This window comes from Dipodomys merriami, unplaced genomic scaffold, assembly GCF_024711535.1.
Source record: "Dipodomys merriami isolate MVZ:Mamm:240054 unplaced genomic scaffold, mDipMer1.0.p SCAF_347, whole genome shotgun sequence".
Taxonomy (NCBI): Eukaryota; Metazoa; Chordata; class Mammalia; order Rodentia; family Heteromyidae; genus Dipodomys; species Dipodomys merriami.
Genome location: NW_027205015.1, coordinates 595,481 through 619,440, shown reverse-complemented (window position 1 = coordinate 619,440; position 23,960 = coordinate 595,481). Strand labels below are relative to the sequence as shown.

Here is a 23,960-nt window from a genome sequence, read left to right as displayed (position 1 = left end):
ATAATTATATAATGTACGTTCAAAATGTAATAAATATTATTTGTATAATAATAAAACAATAAATTAATGAATCAAATAAAAATAAAATACAAAATCAATAGTAATCATAATATGTAATAAAATACACATGTAAGTATATATCATATATTACACATGTAGAGAAAAAATATTTTTTCCATTGAAGGGCCTTCATTCCTGCCCTGGGAATTCTAGCCTGAATTTCTTTTCCTCAAGGACAGTGAGTTTCACCTTCACCCATGGTGCAATAGAGTCACCTGGACAATGAGATCAAATCTGAGCAATGGCAGAAATACTTGCCCCAGTTCCAAAACTGAGACTTAATTTTTTAAAGGAAGAATTTATGTTTATTCAATTTCATACTGAATGTTAAACAAAAATACAGTGGAGAATTTTGTACAGCTATTCAGACATGCTTCCTTTACCCCTAAATTGCTTCTCTGAGAACTACATCATTTCTTTGTTTTGTACAATTTTATTGCAAAAGTGTTGTACAGAGGGGTTACAGTTACATGAAAAAGGTAATGAGTACATTTCCTATTAAGCATTGTTGCCTCCTCCTTTGTTTTTCCTCTATCATACCTTCTTTCCCATCTCCACAACTACTCCCCCTGCCCAGGTCAGTGACTTATTTTTTTTATTTTTGGCTTGGCACAGGGTTTCAATTCAAGTAGTGACAACGCTGCACCTTCCCACACATTGCTACAGATTTACCAACACCCTAAGATCAAATCCCAGGCTAGGAAAAAAACAGACAGAAATTCCAAACAAGTGAGTTTTATTGTTGTAATTTAATTAAATAATTAATTAATATTTCATTTGTTCTTTTTTGGCCAACCATGGGGCTAGAATTCACGTCGTGGTAACTCTGCCTCAGCTTTGATCTCCCTAGGCTGGGGTGCAGCATCCGGACCCATATTCCATCAGGGGATCGTAAGCCCAGAGTGCTTGCAGAAAGAAAAAAAAAAGCTAGAAAGCACAAATAGTGGCGAGCTACAGAGGGCTGGAGAGTTTTAGGATTTTTTTTTTCTTTGCTAGGTGATTATTCTGGGTCTTAATGACTTGGTTGCAAAGTGGACCTGGCCTGCCATTGCTGAAACCTGGAGGGCTATCACGGAAGCCATAGACAACCCTGTCAACATAGGCCCCTGGTTGAAACCCGGTCCTGACACCTACCAATGGCAGGAGATCTCAAGGGACTTGTTCCTATGCATACAAATACCAATTGAAAGAGTAGTGCATGCATTGGTCCAGTCTAAAATTGGATGCGATAATCCTAGGATGCTGATTGATCTTAATTAATAGTTTATTAAACATGAAAAGAATAATATTCCTTTAATGGTGGTATAATAAATATATAAGAATTGGTAGGAACGTAGTAGGTGTCATTCAGTCATAGATAGAAGGCTCTGACACTCTTTACCAATGTTTATTTATTTGTATACCACCATCTGCCTATCTATTTATTGCTGTTTTGGCCAAACCTGGGGCTCGATCTCAGCGCCTAGGAACCACCTGACAGCTTCATTGGCTAGAATGACATGCTAACACTCACCCAGTCATTAATTGGACCTGCTGGGCCCTGAGTTCAGATCTTAGCACTGCCAGGCATGATGGAGAACACATCTACAAATGTAGATGCTATGTGATAGGATTTAAACAATATAATAACTGGTATAGGTGTCATCAGAGTCAATAAAATAAATGATAAATAAATGAATAAAACAAGAAATAAAATAAATAACCACACCAAACATGATATGGACTGAACATCTGTATGGAAATATAAATCCTATCTTTAAAATGTATATAAGGAGTATGTTTTCCAAGACTGAGGCTTGAATTCAGTCCCCCTAGGAGGAGGGAATGGCAGGAGAGCCTGAGATACTCATTTCTGGACCCAGAAAGTGTCATGGAATGCAATTGATGTCATCCTTGAATGAGTAGTTCGTGCATGATGGGAGTAGGAAATGATAGGCAAGAATCATGGAGTATCAATTATTTGTAATAAAAAGTAGAAAAAGTGTGACAATAATCATCACAGTCATGAAATGGAGGCATTAGGAAACATCCAAGAATCGGTAGTCACACGGTAGATTGGATTCCATCACAGATTGCCTTCTCTCCTACTCTATACAAATATGTACTTATTTACATACTACCTTCAGCTTATGAATGGATGACTATTGTGCTCCCCCCTCCTTCCTCCACTGGGTAATCGATCTCAGATCCTGGGAATGGCTTAGATCCTTTGTGGCTCACAGGATGGTGTGCTCATATAGACCCATTCACCAATTGGGCTTGCTAGGCCCTGAGTTCAGATCCCAGCCTGCCAAAAGATTCATCCTGAAGTCAGAAGCCAATCATTGCACCTGTTTTCCTTTCCTATGTAATTGCTGGGTCTCAGCTAGGATGGAGAATGCATGGGCCACCCTGTGGCCATGGGAATAGGTTGTCATCCATGTCAACCCAGTTATACCTGTCATCATATACTCATGAAAATACACAATACATCCATGAATAGCATACAAAATAGAGAATAACTACACTAAATGCAAGATTGGGTCCAAACACAGGTGTAAATATACATCTCATGTTTCAATGATGCATGGAGGACTATTGTAGCCTCCTTAGGGCTCTTTCTCCACTCCGGGAAACAGCCCAGCTCCTTAGTGACTCACAGGCTGGTGTGCTCACATGGACCCATTGGGCAATTGGGCCTCCTAGGCCCCGAGTTTGAATCCCAGCACTTCCTGATGTGAGAAATCAGTCATTGCATCTATCTTCCTGTGGTGTGCATGTTCTGGGTCTCAGCTAGAATGGAGAATGTATAGGCAACTCTATACTCATGGGAAGAGGTTTTCATCCAGTTCTCCACAGTTATATCTGTCATCTTATACTCAAGAAAATACACAATACATCAATGAATAAGACACAGAATAAAGAGAATGACTACACCAAATGCAAGATGCTGCCCAGCCATGTATGCAAATATAGATCCTTGGTTTAATTATGAATTTAGGACTATATTGTCCTCTGCCGGGGCTCGATCTCAGGTCCAGGGAATGACCTATCTCCTTAGTGTCTCAGAGGCTGGTGTGCTCATCATGACACTTTCAACAATTGGGTCTGCTAGGCCTTGAGTTCAAATCCTAGCACAGCCAGAAGTTTCATCCTGATGTGAGTAGCCAATTGATCTACCTGTTTTCCTCTCCTGTGAAAGACCTGGGTATAAGAGAGGATGGAGAATGCTATATAGGCAACTCTATAGCCATAGGAATAGGTTGTCATCCATGTAAGCATAGTTATATCTGTCACCATACTCAATACTATACACAATATCTCCATGAATAAATAAAAAATAAAAAGGAATAACTACACTGAATGCAAGATACTTATGACACCTGTAGGTAGAGAGATCTTAGTTAAAAAGAAGGGATTATTATTTTGTCCCTTGCTGGCACTTCAAATCAGGCCATAGACCTGGCCTGACATTCTAGTTTTCAAGAATGGTGAGCTTCACCTTTCCCCATTGTGCAAAAGAGCTACCCAGACTTGAGTTAAAATCCCAACACTGACAAAAGATTCATCCGGATGTCAGAAGGCAGTCGTTGCACATGTTTTCCTCTCCTGTGAAAGTACTGGGTCTCAACGAGGATGGAGAATGAGTAGGCAAACCTATAACCATTGGAACAGGTTGTCATTCATGTCAACACAGTTATACCTGTCACCATACTCAGTCAAATACACAATATCTCCATGAATTAGTAACAAAATAAGAAGTATAACAAATGCAAGATATCTCCAAACATGTATGTAAATATAGATCCTATGATCTCCAAACATGTATGTAAATATAGATCCTATGTTTAAATAATGAATTTATGACTATCGTGGGGCAACATGGGGATCAATGTCAGATCCTGGGAATGGCCTAGCTCCTTAGTTGCTCACAGGCTGGTTTGTTCTCCTTGACCTCTTCACCAATTGGTCCCGCTAAGCCCTCAGACAGATCCCATAACTACCAAGTGGATCATGAAGTAAGAAACTTAATGCAAAAATTATTTTCCTTTTATTTGAGAGTCCTGGGTGTTAGGCATGATGGAGAACATATCTACAAATCTAGATGCTATGTGATAGTATGTCATCAATGTAATAAACAGAGTGGATATCATCATAGTAAATAAAATCAATTGTAAATAAATGAATAAAAAAATTCAAGGAACAACCACACCAAACATGTATGTACTGAATATCTATAGGCAAGTATAAATCCTATCTTTACAATGTATATACATAGTAAGTTTTCAAGGGCTGGGGCTTGAATTCAGGCCAAGTGAACAGGCCTGACTTTCTTATCTTCAATTACGGTAAGATTCCCCTTCGTCCACAGTGCTGCAGATTTACCCATACCCTGAGTTCAAATCCAAAACAGCACGAATTGCAAGCCAGGGAGCTAATTTATTTTTTATTTTATTTTATGCTCAGCATGGCACTTGAGCTCAGGTTGTGGCAACTCTGCTTCTGCTTTGATCACCCAAGGATGGGGTGAAGCCATTGGACCCACAGCTGCTCCTGTGATCCTAAACCCCCAGGTCATGCAGGGAAAAAAAAATGCACAGAAAAAATGCGGTGAGATTGCTTTTTATGTTTTGTTCCTTTGCACGGTGACCCTCCTGGGTCTGAATGACACTGTTGCAAAGGGTACTTCACCTTGCATTGCTGAAGTCTGACAGATTATTGGGGTAGCCATAGGCCCACGTGGCAATGTAGACCCTGATTTCGAATCCCTGTCCTGACACAACCAATGGCAGGAGATACTGAGAGACTCGTTCCCATCCATAGGAATAACAGTGGAATGTTATCATTGTCATGCTTGAATGAGTTGATTGTGAATGGTGCTTCTATAAAATTAGACAGCATGATTTCAGGAGGCTGATTGATTTTATTTAATATTTATGAAGCATTAAAGAATACTATTACTTACAGGAATGCAATAATTTCAAGACAGAGATTGATTTCATTAATAGTTTAAGGATGAAAAGAAAAACATTCATTACATGGAGGTATAATAAATACCCAAAAATTGGTATGAATGTAGTCTATATAACTGAATAATGGATAGACATCTCTGGCATGCTATAAAGATATATATTTATTAGCATACTGCCATCTGCATGTCAATTTGTTCATATTTTGTCAACCCCTGGGGCTCGAGCTCAGGTCCTGGGAACTGCCTGTCAGCTCAATTTGCCCCAGGATGGCATGTTGACACTCACCCATTCATGAATTTGGCATTGTAGGCCATGAGTTCAGATGCCAGCACGCCCAAGAAATGAATTGTGGAAAAAGAAGCTGATGGTGACACATGTTTTCCTGTTCTGTGGCTTTCCTGGGTGTCAGGTATGAAGTGGAATACATATGCAGAACTATATTCTATGTAATCAATGTTCTATGTGTCATAATAGTCTGTAAAATAAACGGTCAATACATAAATAAAACAAAAATTAAAATGAGTAACTCCACTGAACGCAATATGGAGTCAACATATGTATATAAATATAAATCATATACATAAATTGTACATGAGTAGGATGCTTTCTAGTGGTGGGTATCAATTTCAGGCCTAAGGAACAGACTTGAATTTCTTGACTTCAAGGAAGCAAGCTTCCTCTTCCCACACAGTGCAACAGAGTTACCCAGACCATGAGTTCCAATCCCAGTCTTGGCAGAAAAAATGGCCCCTTTACAGTATATGACGTGCAATTCTTAGGTATTTCATTATTCCTCCATTTAATGAATGTGATTGTTTAAATGCTTAATAAAGTCTTAATTAATATTGATCAGTGTCCTATATATAATTGTGTATAATTTTATCATAGAATCATTCAACAAATGCTCATTTAATCATGACATTGATCACATTCCATTGGTAATCATATGGATAAGAATGAGTTTCTTAGGATCTCCTGTCATTTGAAGGTGGCAGGACCAGGATTCGAACTATGGGCTCCAGCTCCCACTAGTTAAACCCGAGGATAGGGAATTCACCAGTCTCTCCAAGAACATCAGCAAGACCAATGATGAGGCAAGCATCAGTCGCTCTCAGGAGTCCTCCTTCATATTTACAAGGTTGTGATGGGAGGATCAAAGTCACCCTAAGCAGGAAAGTCCTTGAAACCCCAGTCCCACTTCAGTCTAACAAAGCCAGAAGTAGAGCCATGTGGCTCTAGTGTGGAGGGCTAGCCTTGAGCAAAAGCAGCTCATGGACTGTGCCCAGATCCTGAGTTCAAGGTCTGGGACTGGCAACAAACAGACATACACAAGAATCTGTGCAGCTATCTGGCTAAAGCAGGTCACCCTCTTGCCCCCAACTGAATTGAATATAGTTCCCTGGGAAATGGGCTGGGGGAGGTTCTGTCATTTGACTCTGCCAATGCTGCCTGCATCACAGGATTCTGGCCACACCCCCATTTTTTCATGTTTCTTTCTGACCAATGGGATACAAGAAAGGTGGCCATGCCCACATTCCATGCTGCCCTGTTCCACCAGGATTCCCTCGGTTGGTTGACACAACTACCAGCAGTTGAATAAGGTAGAGGTGGCTGAGTGGTGAGCAAGAGACTTGAAGCTACTTTGGAGTAGGAAATTGATGTGCCTGCCCGCCTCCCAGCCCCCTACCCTGCTTCCTTCAGGGCACTGCATTTCAAATCTCAGGCTGTAGCAAGTTACTGGCAGGTTGCAGCCTCGACCTGGTCCCGGCCCCTGGTCCTCTGTTCTGGACCTGAGTGTCTGCAATGCCTCCTCCATTACTGCTCACCCCACCTGGAGCAGCTGGCAGCAACTTCTCCCAGCATCATAGGTGAGTGGCTGCCCAGCGGGTCTGTACCCTGCGACACCTGTACCCCACGACAACCCACCCAGTTCCTGGATCTGCACCTCTCTCAAACCCCACAGTCCGGGGACTCTGCCACTATTGTACCCCAGGAGTGAGCACATCCCTAGTGTCCAATGTCCCAGGAAAAGTGCAGATGCAGGGATAGGTGAAGAGGGGACACCACAGAGCCCCTGGTGGGAGCCACAGAGCCATGCATCTGCACCCTTTCTCTCCCTGGTGGCAGCTTGGTGGCTTTAGTCAGAGGTGGGGAGCAGTACCTCCACACATGCCTTCTTGGGTCTTTTTTTTCTGGTCATGGGGGTTGTTGGATACAGAAGATAGAACCCCCCCTTGCTGTGTGAGCCCTTGTCTTCTGTGCTTGGTCACCCTTTCACCTGAAGAGGGTCCCAGAAAAGCCCTGGAGGGAGGTGAAGGGCGCTGGGGGTCAGAGCAGAAGCTGAATATCTTGGAGGAACAACCTCCACACACACATAGACCCGGCCTGTTCCCCCACCCCTCAGGTTTCAAAGGTTCTCACAGGGTCATCACCTTTCCCAGCTCTGCCAGCATCTGCTGGTGCTTTTGGTCCTTTTGGTCTCCTTTTCCTCTCCAAGAATCCGCCAATTAGCCCAGAAGCATGTAGGCTAGAAGTAGAGTATATCCATGTATGTAGCATTTAGGACCCCATTCATTTCCCCAACATTGCCCCCACCCCTGGTCAGACACCTCTCTAGGGGCACCATGACTCTATGCTAGTTTCCCCTCCCAGGCTCTGAGGAGCCACCTGTCTCAGGATTCCTTCACCCAGCATCCTGGCCTAGGATTTTGGTGAATGTGGAGTCAAGGCTGGTTGTTCCCAAGAGGAAGGATCTGGCCCTGGAGAAAGGGAGAGGTGAGGTGGTGCTGTGTCATTTGAGTGGTGCTCCCCTTGGGTGGGAGCCTCTGGTTCTCTGATTCTCTCAAGGGAACCCCCATGCTCCACCTTGTACATTGTCCCAGATGAGGAATGAACAGAGGCACTGCTCAGTCACGTGTGTGTGTGTGTGTGTGTGTGTGTGTGGTGCATGCGCATTAGAGAGAGAGGAACATAGAAAGAGAGAGAGAGAGAGAGAGAGAGAGAGAGAGAGAGAGAGAGAGAGAGAGAGAGAGAGAGAGAGAGAGAGAGAGAGAGGAGAGAGGGAGAGAGAGAGAAAGAGAGAGTGAGATTATCTTTCTACTTGTACATCCTGACTGTGCTTAGGTGAGTGATCAATTGGCAAATTGCAGGTGCTGCATGGATAAGTCTTCTGTCACCAGTCTGGATTTGTGTGTGTGTGTGTGTGTGTGTGTGTGTGTGTGTGTGTGTGTGTGTGTGTGTGTGTGCGTGTGTGTGTGTGTAGAAGTGGGTGGCAACAAGGAGAGTTGGATCCTTATCCTGCTATCTTTGGGGGGCTGGTGCATGTGTTTCACAGCTGAAGTCTAGGAGCCTGGAAGGGTGAGGTACTTGAAGGGGACTCATCACTATTAAATTACAAGACCTAGGGATCTGAGGGGCCTGGAGCTGTCTACTCCCTTGGGCCTGGTTGGTGACAGTGGAGCTTAGGAGGAGGACCTGGGGGGTGCATCCCGCAGGGGGTGGTTTCCCAGGGGGACAGAGTATGTGGCCAGCACTTAGTAATGATGTGCACCTTGTAAGTATAGAGTGCACCAGCATAGGTCAGACTCCGGGTCTTCTCATCATGACGTCTGATGGGTGAGGCCAACACTATTTTAAATCTTGAACTGTGATCTTCAGATCTAAGACTCCTGAGTAGCTAGGATTTTGGGCATGAGCCTCTGGCATCGGGCCTCTGATTCTTTTTGGTATATTAGGGTTTGAACTCAAGGCCTTAAGCTTGTCAGTCAGATTTTCTAACATGTGAGCCAAGCCTTTCTGTGTTGGACATTTCTGAGATAAAAAATCAATATATGCTCAGGCTGGGCTGGATCATTGTACTCCTATCTTTGACAGGCATGCTCCACCAGGCCTGGTCCTCTGCAATTGGGATAGTAGACATGTAGCACCACACTCAGTCATCAGTTTAGATGGATTATCCCAAACTCTTAGTCAATGGCAGCCAATTATTGACCACAGGCGAAGCCCTGGGTTAGGCCTCAACCATTGGACCTCAGTTTCCCCATGGGACAATTGCGAGGAAACAAGGGACTTATACAGAGGGTTCTTGGCAATTCTGAGAGGAAACAAGAAGATACCTGGAAAGGGCTCAAGTGGGGCCTGTTGTTAATCGTGAAAAGTTGTGGGTTTATGGAATAAATCATGGCTCTCTTTAATCCTTACCCAATTCCCATGAGGAAGGGGATCCTTCACTGTGTTCAGTTTTGCATTCTTTGTCTACATAGTGTCATTAAATACACATAAATGCAAATATACTGGTTGCCCATGCTTGTAATCCTAGCTACTCAGAAGGATGAGACCAGAGGATGGTGGTTCAAAGCAAGCCTGGTCAGGAAAGTCCATTAGACCCTTACCTTCAATTAATCACTGGAAACCTGGAAGTGGTGCTGTAGCTAAAGTGGTTGAGTGCTCAACTTGAGCTGAAGAGCTGAGGGACAGCTCCCAAGAATAGAGTGCAAGCCCCATGACCAACAAAAAAAGTGCAAATATGACTTTAAGTTTCCCCAAAAGGAATGACAAGGTCAATAGTAATCTTCCCAACCATAAAAAATAATTCCAAAATGATTCAGTGCACCTACTTTTGCTGAGTAATTTAAGTTATGGTTTATTTGCTGGGCATATTCTCTTCTTTTAAAAATTGTCAAATATTAGCTTTATAATAAACTTCATCTAATATTTCTTGGTTCAAAAGAGAAGTCCATACAGTTGATGTCACTTGACTTTCTTACTGTCTTAGTTCACATACAACACAGGCAGGAGAGTCTATCAAACTCTTATCTGTAATTAAACACCAAAAAAGCCAGAAGTGGAGTTTTAGCTCAAGCAGTAGAGTCTAACTTTGAGGACAGGTGGGCAGGAAAGACAGCTGTTCAGGGACAGGGTCCAGCCTCTTGGTTCAAGCCCCGGAACCAGGACAAACTAAACAAACAGGCAAACAAAAACATCCCCCAGATATTTCTTTAGGACTCTCCTTAAAGGAGTACTGGTCTGAGAAGAGGCTGCTTTTGCTGATCATACTCACTGGATCCTGCTTTTTTGGAATTCTTATTGCTATGGAGAACTCAGGACCAGACTAAAGGAATTGATAACGGACTCCTGCCAAAAGAGAATCATCTCAGGGGTGAAATATACATCCATAAGACACTTTTAAACGTCCATGTCTTTGTTTCTTTGCAGTAGAACAATGTTAAAACAATGTTATTAGGGGCTGGGAATGTGGTTCAGTGGTAGAGTGCTTACCTTGAATGCATGAGGCCCGCAGTTTGATTTCTTAGTACCACATACGCAGAAAAAGTCAGAAATGGCGCTGTGGTTCAAGTGGTAGAGCACTATCCTTGAGCTGAAGAGCTGAGAGAGAGCTCGCAGGCCCAGAGTTCAGGCCCCACAATTGGAAAAAAATAAAACAACGTTGATTCCTTTTGTTCTATGCTGACCTTCACATGCCACATTATTTTCTTTTGTAATACTCTCAACTAGAAATTTACAAACAAGTTTTATATGAGTAAAAAACACATTGGAAAAAGTCAGGGACAGAGTTTCCTTCAAGCCTTGGGATTCTTTTCTTGTACAGTGAAAGGAAAGCACAAGTTAATTGGATCTTTGTCATTCCTCTATGTTCATTTCCTCTCCTGGCATCACTTTCCATGATTTTCAGTAACAATCATTGATGCTTCTTGAAGGATAATGTAAGTTTTCTGGCTTCATTGAAATAACACAAGGACACTTTTTCACATGAGGGAGCAGGTGTTTCAGAGACAACTTAGTAAAGAGAAAATATGACATTTATATTGCTTATAAATACATTATCCATGAGTACATTGAGTTCAAACTTCATAATTGCTCTGCAAATTAAAGCGAATTTTAAATGGGAAGAAGGTTCTCAGATCTTTTTTTTTGTGAGTGTATGTGCTGTGCATTATTTCCCTAGTGTACATGAGTTAACAGTAAGAGAAACATTTGCAATAATAGGAGAAAGAGAAGTGCTGTGTTTAAGTATAAAGGTTCAATACAGTATATAAGACTACAAATAAGACAACATTGGAACTAACAGCCAAGTCCAATATGAAGATTTATGGGAGTGATATAGAGAAAGCATTACTCCTAAGTGGAACATGAAGTATGAGGCCACTCCCTCCCTTTCTAAATTACACTTGCTAATCACAGACATTTGTAAAAAATAGAGTGGAAGAATAATTCTGGTTCCATTGCAAGTCAGATATAAGAGCATGGACTTAACTGGAAAAAAAAAGTGCGTCTTGAGAGAGCAGGTATTATACTAGCAATGAACTAGTGGCTATATCACATTTATTTTTCTTTCCTTTTCTTATATTCTTTTTTGTTGTTGTTGGTCTTGGCACTTGAACTCAAGGCCAGGGCACTATCCCTCTGCTATTCAGCTCAAGGCTACTGCTCTACCACTTGAGTCACAGTACCACTTCTAGTTTTCTGGTAGTTAATTGGAGAAAAGAGTCTCTCGGACTTTCCTACCAGGGCTGGCTTTGAACCCCAGTCCTCAAATCTCTCTTCCACTTGGCTAAAGATCACATTTCTAATAGTGTACACTCAGCATATGCAATATGTATGTTCATCTATCTTTATATGAATTCTTGAGTTAAAAATCTGGGCTACAGTTTAGACTTTACACTCACAAAAATATTTGTAGTTTGAAAGTTGATACTTCTGGAGAAATAAAACCTAAGAATAAAGGAGTCTGGAAAGTTCAGTTGGCATGCAGCCTGAGCAGAACAGTCTTTGCCACACTAACAGCCAAAAGCTGAATAGGAAGAATGGCTCAGGTGATGGAATACCAGTCATGAGAAAAATTGATGAATAAGAGCTTGAGGCTTTTGCATACATACATACATACAAACATACACATACACACAGAGGCACTTATATGTACACACAATTACATAAATGAAACAACTTAGAATATGTGGGAAAGTTAAAAAAACAATAGAAAATATGTCCTGAGTAAGAATCAAGTGATAAATTTTAATATTAGAAAATCTTCAAGTGAACTTTCTTCAAAAAAGTTTGAGACTATTACATAGGTAGGGACCAGAGATAGTAAGAGAGTCAAGTAATTATTATTAAAGGATCAGATCCATGGAGAAATAAATAAGAAATCCCAGCAGGTTCATCTGAAAATGTACATATCCTGTGTCAAATGTTAGAAGGTCTTCGAAAATAGTACATAAACACTCTGAGCAGTCAGTCTAGTATAATATCATTGGAGAAGTTCAGAATTGCTAGTCTGTATCTAGATTAAATAAACCAAGATACCATAGCAGGACAATGTGATACAAGCCTGGAATTCTTGCACGCAGACTAAGACAGGAGATTAGAGAGTGGAATTACATAGTGATACCTTCCCTGGACCAGGAAGTATAATTTTGTTTAACAAAACAAATCAAACAAGAAATGAATACACAATTGCAAGTCTGGGCTAATTTTGTCATTATGTTTTGAGAAGTCAAGCTTTCAATTGAAATGCTACTCGTATATAATATTCAGTTGTGTTTTAAATGTTCTCTTCATTACAGACCATTCCTAGATGCAAAATGGCTCATGATTCCCACCCAAAATTTGAAAAAGTAAGTAAGCATCATTCTGTTTGATTTGAAAGAAATGATGGATTAAAAAAGCTTAAGAGAAATAACAAAGTTTATCTAATGCAAGACTTCGTAGATCTTGCTAAATTAGAATTTAGAGTTAACATAAATATTTTGGTTTTGTTTGTAATTTCATATTTTATAGGATACTAAAAATTCTTTTTAAGTAGAGGGTTTAATTGAAAAAATTCACAAATGATTCTGGCATTCCATTTTCCTAGAATATTCTTTAAAGAGAGTCATAATTAGATCTTAGTTGATAGATAATTCCAACAGTTCATGTATAAAATGATAATGTGAATAATCTAGACAGAGTTGCCAACAAATGGATATTAGTTTATAAATTTAGCAAAAGAGCAACTTTTGAGTGCTTTGTATAACATTGTATGAAAAGAATAATTGTGTGACATCTTCTTTCTTCTACCTATATGTAACAAAGGAAGCCATTTCATTAATTACGTGCCTCTGTATACAATGAGAAAAATCTTACATTGGGGTTTGTTTTTATTTTATTGGTTTGTCCTAGGGTTTGAACTCTGGATCTGGAAACTGTCTCTGAGCCTCTTTATGCTCAAAGCTCGTGCGCTACCACTTCAATCTCAGAGACACTTGTGTCTGGCTTTTTCTGAGAAGTTTATTGGAGATTTGAACCATAAACTTCCAACCTTAGCATTCTGAATATCTGGGATAGTTTAAAAAGTATAAATATAAATAACATTTGCAAGTGTTCTGATGTCAAGAATTTCACTCGGGGCAAATGATGCAACCCATTTTTTTGTAGTGGTCTTTCCAGAACAAGGAGGGCATCACATTAGCAGGCGTGTAGTATTTTTTCACAATAGATATAAACTGTTCATGATGTAAATTAAGGGAATTTTAAGGTGCTCTTTAAGAGTTGGAAACTATTGGACTAGGATGACTTTATGGCATAAATCTTGGGATTGATGATCATAGAAATAATAGCTTACTCTGATAAATAATTGCTTACTCTTGAAGAATAATTACAAATGCTTCATAATTTTATCCTCTACCAAATTGTGGCTATTTTTCTGTAGATTTCTCAATCTGTAACACTCCATTGGAAATTGCATCTATTACAGAATTACATAACATGCAAACAGGTACTGTTTTGAATCTCTCAGGTATGGAAAGTTCAGAAATTGAAAATGAGTAGTTATTAGTCATAGGAATTTTGAAGAACACATATATTCTGTGCTATTAACAACTTATTTAATTTTAAAAGTTCTTGGTTTCCATAGAGTTAAACTGTTTTTGGTTTTAGTGTGAGAAAGTACTAAATTTATTCTGTTTTCAAAATATTGGCAAGTTTATTGTGAAAATATTTTCTAGTTGGATAACATTCAAGTTGATGACCCTCTGATAAAAAAGGAATAATTGTTTCAAATTAGATGCCAAATAGTATTGATTTTAAAAAAATATTACATAAAATAAAGAATAATATTTACTGTAAAAATAGAGTGAAATTATATTTTATGCAGCTTATTTTAATATTTAATTTTATTATCAAATTGATGTACAATGGGGTTACAATAATTGTAAGGTAGTGAATACATAACTTTTCAAACTTGTTAGCCCCTCCTTCATTTTTCTCACAGTTTTCCTTCACCTCAGTACTCCTCACAAATTGTAATGTACATTTCCAACATATTGTCATGTGAGTATTGTTATTGCATTGGTTTTCCTTTTGTCCTTTGTCTCACCATTTTGTTGTTCATCTTCCCTTCCCTAATTAAGGTAAATGTATACACAATGCACAGGACACCCAAATCATATACAGCAGGGGACAACCATAAGGGAAAAAATCCCAAACAAAATAGAAATCACATAGTACATTATAAACAACCACTACAAAAAAATCTCTGTTCCATATCTTGAAGGTCATTTTGCTCAGCATCAGCTTATATTGTCATATATACACATAAACCCAGTGGAAAATAATAATTGTATGGACAGTATATCATGAAAACAATCTGTTAACTGTTTTTGATGGTAAAGGTTGAATTAGGATTAGTGAATATGTGATTCTGATAAAGGAATTTCAAAAGAGTTTGAAAATTATTACAGGTATATTTTGATTGTTCAAACTTTTTAACAACTTAGTTTATTAAGAAAATTGCCTGTGAAAATAGGCTTTCATGCAAAGAAATCTATGGAGACTTATTTAAGAGAGAGCAATGTGGGTGAAGATAGCTCATTTTCACACTAAACAAACAAACTTTAGAAACCTTGCTGTAAATCCTGTAGGTTCTTTTGAGAATTGTTCTTACCCAGGAAATATACTCTCACTGTGTGAAATTCAAAGTTCTTAAAAAACTAAGACATCTAAATTTGTGAATTGACCTTTAACTACCAAAATAATTCTTTGAAAAAGATAATTTTGGTGCAAATATTTAGGGCGAATGTGCCCTCCACAATGAAAGAAGGTGTTGGGTTCACACTTTTCTGTTTGTAACACTTTCTACAATGACTTTTTACGTGAAGCACTGAAACACAGAAAAAAATTGGAATGGAAACTCCAATGATTACACATTTCTAAGTAGCTCACAAAAAATAAAATCCTTATTAACATTAGATATTAATGACTTTTCTTATTACATAAGCCAAAAAGTGTTGGGATCAGAAAAGAATTGAGCAAATTGAAAGGGTAAGAAAACAGTGTTCTTAGAAGCCCTAGCTAAGCATAATGGCTTCAGCAGTGGAGGGAGGCCTAAACTTTTTATATATATTGTCTTAATATTTTTGCTACCTAAAGTGATTTTATAGAGCCTATTTGGCTGTCTACAATGCATAACAGATTGAATGAAGACATGAAAATGAATTCTGCGTCCAAATGAGGCAATTTAAAAGAGTTTTAAAAGAGAAACCATGAAAATATAGTGGGGCAGGGTGGGGGAGACCTTATAGTCCTTCAGCTTCACTGGACTTGAAGCCAAGAAGCTTTGATTAATTGGAAATCAGTCAAGAGCTAAGAGGAGGACATAGAAGCATTGTCCTCTGTAACAGACACTGTCATCCAAGGAATGGATGATTTAACTCTTCTTTCCCATACATCTTGCTGAACAAATGCAAAACCAAGAGATGAATAATCTATTGAAATAATTTTTCAAAGAATAACTTCACTGAAACTGATATGGTATCTAAGGAGAGTCTTAAGAGAGAAGATAAAAGTGGAGTATTTTTTATTTCCTCTAAGCATCTTGTTATCAAAATATATCTTTGAGGTTAAAAGTGATTGAACCAAAAAGTAGTGGAGTACTTATTTTTGTGGGCACTTTAGACACAAGAAGACTTTCAAGGTTAAAAAAAATGTGTAACCAAATATTTGTGATCACAGCTTCTGGCACTGATTTTTTGGACACAAAGTTTTACATTAGAGTTTGTCCTCATTAACATAGATGTAGGGTTGTCCTGGCAACCAAATGCAAGGGTGAAGTTTAATGAACTCTTGGACAAGTAAACAGCATGATAGAAAAAAAAGGCAAATAATATTTAGTGAACTACTTTGACCAATTACTTTGTCAGAACAATGAAGGAAAAATATTATTCAAAATCAGTTGAGTTAAAAGTATGAAAAAAGAGTAGTGAAGAGAGAGGAGAGAAAACATAGAGAATTGTTTTCTCTCCATTGGACAGAACTTATTAGGTTCTTGATCTTGTTTCTTCCATTCTATCTTCAGAAGCTATCAGTGCGGGTCAGGACTGTAGTACCCATTTCAGACAAAAAGAACTCACAGAAGAAAGATAATATTTGCAGCAGATGTAGGTGATCTTTAATCTTAGACAATCTATTTATATCTATTCAAAATTCTCCCCTACCCCGAACTGGCCTCTTTGAAAAGCATTGTTTGCTTTTCCCAAGACTGCCCTTCATTAACTCCTTAAAATTTTGAGAGGTCATATACATACTTTCTAGAGATTGCTCTTTAGTTGTGATTTTTTGTGTGTTTTTGTTTTTTGTTGTGTTTTTTAACTGAATTTCAAAAGATTGTGCAAGTGTCTTACAATTAAATATGTTCATCTAATTGTCCAATGCTCCTGGATCAGAGTCAATTTTTCTATCATTCTCAACCAACCCCTTCTTCAAGATTTATTTCAGAATTACCACTTCCTTTATCACACGTGTACATTGAGTTTTCTAACTGTACTTGCCACTTGTTCCATTTTTCAGTCATTCTGCGTCTTTACTATTATTCTTCTCGGGTTTCAATTTCCTGGTAGTCATTCTATTAAACTGTTAATACTTTGAAAGTTTTATATACATTCTATGGAGTTTCAATCCTGCATATATTTGAACTGATGTCAGCTAATATTTCTAAAATTCATTCATCTGCAATAATAATTTGCAAGATATAGATGTGAAGGACCTAGACATGGTTTTATTCTCATCCATTTGGAAGATTAATCTTTAGTCAAAAAGAAAGTTTTAAAATGGCTCAGAGTTTATTCCTAATTACCAATTTTTATAAATAGCTTTGTACAATGGTTTGTTATTATTTTGTTTTGCATGGGATAATATTTTCTACTACATATAAGTTTTGGAAAATGAAGAAAAATAAGATTTACTACTATCGAGGAATATGATGGAAATAGAAGACAGATATTATGTTTGTCACATCTCTGATGAATACCCATATTCAAGACAAAGTCATATTTCTTACTATGTTAGACAGATAGGGAAAACATAAAACAACATATGATGAGGCAACTATTTGTGACTTTTTCAAATGTACCTTACTAAGTGATGAAATTTACTGTATTAGATAACATTTGGGTTTTAAATATAGGAGGCTGATCTATTTAACACAATTCTGGAAGGCACCTACTAAAACACAAATGGTGGGCGGAACTATTGCTATACGTTAATGAATAGTTGAACCTGTTTGGCATTAGTTCTGGGTAAATAAATCAACTCTATTGTAACTTGCTCCCTACACTTGAAAACCTTGTAATGCCACTAAGTATAATCTACTTGTCAAATGTTATTTAGGTGAATGTGATTTTTAAAAGTACATTTGAAAAAGAATATACTTTCAGGAGATGAAATGTAGGTTATCATTGTTTTGAGAATGATGACATTTTTATACTACCGAACCAAGTTTTAGTGAAGTATCATTGTTTTGAAGCACTAAGGATCTTCTCAATTAATGTTTTTCTGAATTACATTTGACCTCTAAGTCAAGTTTTCCTGATCTTGGTAGACCAATTATGGATCTATCCTTCCAGGATCTACTTTTTTTTCCTACTTGTGCTGGACTGAAATCTTTCATTAATCATTAGGAGAGTGGTATAAAAATAATCTTGTGACATTTTTGATCTCATTCACTCATATGGACTGGTCATCTGTAAATTGAAAGTTAGAACTACAGTACTTTCTCTCAGATTTTGTGATATCATCTTTTATTTTAAGTTGCATTGCATTTCACAATTGCTTACTGCAAATTCCTGTTTCTCAAAGAATTCGGGCCCTGAAATATTAAAGGAAATGAGAAATTGAGATGGGTCTTCAATTACTTTCTGTTGGCATGTTGCATGGGCCTAGGTGAGAAGTCTTGTCTCTGTTATTTGATGATGCAGGTAACTCGGATCTGGGATCCTAGGAACTGTGGGTCCTGCAGAAAAAAATATCTTGTAGATATCATATCAGCAAAATTTGGGTATGATCAATTGGAATGCTTAAGAAATATGGAGAAAAATTCTTTAGGACCAGCGAGTTAACATAATAACTGAGCAGCAGAGTAAAATACTTTATAGATTAGAGGAAAACGAAATTGTTTTTTTACCATGTGAATTCAGAAGACCAAGAGCATTTTGAAGGTATCACAAGTTTGTATGAAAGACATTGCATTGATACTTTTTATATTCTAATATATATTCTAAACCTAATTATTTATATTCCCATCTATTTATTGGAATAAATAAATATAATTTTTTGTCAAATTATCAATTTTTTTAGTAAGTTTCACTATGTGAAATATAAAATCAGCACATATAAATATAAAATTTATAACTATATATAATATAATAAAAATGGCACATGTTTTGCATTGTTCTGTTGTGGTTAGGGTATCAAAGGCAACTCTGTTTTAAAGTTTTATTCCATTATTTCTACCTCAGTGTTTGGTGGAGTTAGAACTAAAGCTTTACCATTTGCAGATTTACAACCTGGACGCACGAAGAAAAACTCTGATTAAAACATTACCAATTTAAGACCTACTAACGAGGAGAAACATATGGACTTATCCTGGAGCTATGGGAATATTTGGTGATAGAAAGGCAGTAGTGTAAGTTCCTGCCTGGTTGGATGGTTGACAGGCCAGGACATTAGGTAATCATGCATATGAACAATTTTTTCTCCTTGGTTTAGCTACTCTTGAAATGGTAGGAATAATAAATAATTGTATTTTGATAAAATACCTTCTATTCTGAACAGTTCTGTCTGAATTGTTCATCTCTCTATGATCCCTTGTAACTAATAATAGTTTTGTTTCAGTAAGGCAATCTATGCTGTCAGGGATAGATATTCTGGTTGGTCTGTTGCTACATGGAAGAAGACTAAATGATCAGGTAGACATTTGTACCAGTAAGATCTCATTTCGGAAATTTTATGCAGCAGAATTTTTTAAGTAGCCCTTAAGCAAGGCTTACTTTGAATCCATTAGCTCCACAAAGCTAACTCAGTTGGATAAATAAGTATTTGAAAAAGCCATCATCTTTGGACCTGGCTATAAATGCTTCAAAGTATGATCAAATTTAAAATGAAAAAAAATTCATTGACACAAAAATTGCAAATGTGAGCAATAGACCGAACAATATAAATTTTTTCCACTATACATAGAATTTTAGGAAAATAAGATCAATAGCATTGTTAGGAACAATAAGGTTTCCTTGTTACAAATAGGCAACCAAAGATATATGCCTATTTAAAGATTGCATCATTAACTGTTTAAATTTAGAAGATACTACATGCTTCAGCAGCACGTATACCAAAATTACAACAATACAGAGATGATATGAAATACAGGATGATATGAAAATTTGTGAAGTAGTCCAATTTTTTCATTCTTTAGATGCAAGAATTGAAAAAAGTTATTAAAAATTTGATTACAAAAATACGAGTGTAACCATACATATAATTCATAGAATTGAAAGTAAGTTTGACATCAGTATATTAAGTTTTCACCTTAGGGAGGCCTTTAAATAGCATAAACTTTACAAAACTCTTTAAATTAGATAACATTGTCATTTTATCCCAAAGAAATAAAATAGTATAAGGACCTAGGAAAAAAGGAATCTTAAACTGTTTCTATATGGAATGCAATCTTAAAGTACACATTTATTAATGAACCTGTATATTATAAAACAATGTAGAATTCAATGTATTATATCTAGGAGAGAATGGAATAGATTATGGAAATTGTACAAACAACAGAATATAGAATATTTTAAAATATACTTTTCTCAGACAAGCACTAGAAATACCTTTAGTTTCTGTACTGCTCATTTCAACAGATAAGTTAAAATTATTTCTGATTTAAAAAATCACAAACTGCAGAAATTATTATAAATGTATACAAAAACTCTTGAATACATTTTGACATAAAAGTCAGGCAATTGAGTTGGAATAATACGATGGAATACATGAATTTTTACAGTAAGATATTGCTGTTAATTTGTACTGTGAAAATATTTTGTACAGACCAAAGAATGGACTGGCACATTGAAATTTGCAAAGCTTAACAGAACCATTATGACTTAGGAAAAGTTTGTACAGCCTTCCACAACTTCAAAGAGGTAGTGATACATACTTATCCTTTTGGCAATATCAAATACATTTTCTTCCTAGTTGTTCTTTAGACCTGGTTTGAGATAACGGGTCAACAGAAGGTGATCCAGCATATCTTTGCTATCTATATTCCCAGCAGCAAGATGCAAGAAGTCAAGAGGCCTTACGTTTGGGCATTGGTATCTGCATCATGATGCAGTAAGAAAGAAGACACTCTGGTATTATTCCACGTATAAGCATTGTGCAGGGGTGTTGAGCCATCCACAATTATTGCATGAATATCTGCCTCTTGTGCCACCAACTCATGGATAATGTCTAAGTGTCCACAGTAGGCTTCCCGATGAAGAGGGGTATACTAATCTTCATCCCTAGTATTCACATGAGTGGCCTTTTTGAAAAGTAGTCTTGCAACTGTAGTAAGCCGATTATTTTCGGCAGCCCAAAGAAGAAATTGTTTGGATCCTATTCCATTCTCTTTTTTGGCAACTGATACCATTCCTCACGTATTCATCTCGTTCCTCATCTTCATTAGAACTGCCTGTCAGTGGGAGTGAGGTGTCCATATATTTCCCCAATAGTTCACGCTGGTTGAACTGAAGTCAATATTGAATGGTTAAACTGAAATATAGTGTGGGTCCAAGCTTGAGATGAAATGTACTTTGCTAATTAGAAGGCAGAGATTTAGAAGACTGATATCAAGGCCAGTTCTAAAAAATAAAAATTCATGAGAAACTACAAAAACAAAGAAAGCTGGATATAATGAAATTTCCCTGTTATCTCACGTTTGTGGAAGCCATTGGTAAGCTATCATTCCTCAAGGTAGGCCTAGCCTGAAAAATAATCTAAAGTGATTAGAGCATTAGCAACTTCAAGCACCAGTAGTGTCAAAGGAAAAAAGAAAAGAATAAACCAGAAAAGGAAAGGAAAGGCTAGAAAAAGAAAATATTTGCTCTTCATTCTTGTAGTTACTTGTCATTGGATACAACCATTGAGAATAATTTATTTACTGTTTTAGGATTCAGGCCTCTCTAATATGAAAGCATTGATTTCAGGTAATTATTGCATTACTACTATTTATTAACTCATGGGGATTGAACCTATGGCTTTGTATATATTAGTCTAGTCCTACAAGTGAGATGTACCCCAGCTCTCTTGTATACTTTTGGAAATAGTTTATGAATTCTTCAATAGTTACCTATTCTACTTTTCATCTTATCTTTTCTCTCCCACATTTTTCCCTATGTGTTTAAGTTTATGTGCTGAAAGCATTCTTCAATTTTATCTTCTAAACTTAGAATTTTGCTTTTGAGTTTACAGAGAAGTTGGTTATTTTCATGACATCTTTTAAAATTATATACAGATAGATGCATTTCACATGTATGATTGATTCTTAGAATTCATTGCAATAAGCGATATTTATATGGTCATATGCACATAGGTATGGAGACATTGTGATCCTCTCCTAAGAATAGTTTCCCTTGTTCCTGCCATGTGAATGCTTAGAGTGCTCTTAGTTAATCATATCCAAGTGTAATTGTATGTCTTTTACTAACTATTCGATTAACTTGTAGATTTATAGACATATCTAGTTATTACAAATGAAGACAACCGTGCAGCATATATTTAATTAGATCTGGCTTATTTCACTTAATATCATTTTTTTCCATTCTTTCCTTTTGTTTAGGAATGGAGTAATGGCATTCTTTCCAATGGAAGCACAGAATTCCAACAATACAACAGAATTGAAGATCCAGAAATGAATCCACTCCTATAGGTAAATAATCTTTGACAAGGAAGCCAGACACACAGGATGGAAGAAAAAAAAAATTGTGCTGGTAGAATTGGCAGTATACAGAAAACCGAATTTAGATCCTTATATATATCAGTGTATCAGAATCGATTCCAAATGGATCAAAGACCTCCATGTAATTCCAGATACCTTGAGATTGTTACAGGAAGAGTTAGGAGAAACATGACGGCTCCTTGGTCAAACTTCCAAAGTAAGTCTGGATAAGTGGGATTACATCAAACCAAATCAATCAGTTGTCAGACTGAAAAGCCATGAAGAAAAATGAGATCGTGTAGCACAGATTTATTTGGGAGCAAAACCACAGATGAGAGCCTCAGCAAATAATAAACACTCCTTTCACTAGGTTATTTATGGTGGGATTTACATGAATATAAGGGTTTTCTGGTGGGGATTAGTAAGAAAACAACTAATGTAAAGACAGAGATAGCATGTGAAATGAGTTGTAGCTGGAGAAATGGAGGGATTAAGGCAGGAGGGGAGTCAAATTCAAAGCCTTGGCCTGGTGCCAGCTCAATAAGGCATAGGTGCACAAAGGAAGGGGTGTAAAACAGGAATGGTTATAAACAAAACACAGGTCTGAAGCCTCAAAATAAAGACCCCAGTCTGGGTGGACCAGTCTCGAACATGAGCTTTTATTTAAATTAACTCGCATGAGTTTAGATTTTGCAGACTGGGATGGTACATAGTCACAGGCAATGTCTGCTATGTCAGGTAATCCAATGTACTCTTTCAAATGTTACCCAATAGCCAGGTTTCAACACAAATGCTTACAATGAGATTCTACAAATGAGCCTGCAACCTTTCCCTCTCATGAATCAAATTTCTGTCAAATGATTTCTGTCTTCCAGATGTTTACACATTTCTCATGATCTTTTCTACTATTTTGTCGTCATTATTGATGTTCATAATACTTTTGTGTTTTTGTGTTTTGTTTTGTGTTGTTTTGTGTTGTGTTGTAAACGTGAAGTTTAATGGTCTACCTTGTATTTTTTGCTCATGGCTGATGACACTCTATTCCTCGAGCCACATTCTCACCTTCTGCTTCTTGCTGGATAATTCGAGATAAGTTTTCACATTTTGTTGTTTGGACTGATATTGAACTAAAATATTCAGGTCTTAGCCTCCTGGGTTTCTAGGATTGTACACATGAATGGCTAACACCAATCTTTGCTTTAATGTTATTTTAATTATGTAGTAAAGTGGAAGTATATTTGTGTTGTGTGCAATTTTCAAATACAAGTTTGAATCAACTGGATATAATGTAATTGTTATCAATTTTAACAGTTGAATCAATGAATAGTACACATTCCCAAAGAAATATAACTGAAAACAAAAGGTATAATTGTCTTCTTAAAAAAAGTAATGGAACCGTGAATTTCTTTCACTTTAAAATTTATGTTTTATATAACTTTAATTAGCAGAATAAAAGTAAATATATTAATTGTATACCACAAGAAGCAAGGTGATTATAGTTAAGAATATATATATATATATATTTCATCATAGCCAGAAGATAAGTTTTTGAGCATTCTCACTAAAAAGAAATGTTACTTGCAGAAGTTAATGGATATGATGTAGCTTGATCGTTACACAACATATAAATGAATAGGATTACCACTTAATATTTCATAAATATGTAAAAAATAATTATGTAGCTAGGTGCTAGTGGTTCATGTTTGCAA

At 37.2% G+C, this 23,960-nt stretch overlaps 1 pseudogene; it reads left to right on the top strand.

Moving 5' to 3' along the window:
- Positions 1 to 19,648: 19,648 nt before the first annotated feature.
- Positions 19,649 to 19,742, top strand: LOC138803736 (U6 spliceosomal RNA; annotated as a pseudogene).
- The last annotated feature ends 4,218 nt before the right edge of the window (positions 19,743 to 23,960 follow it).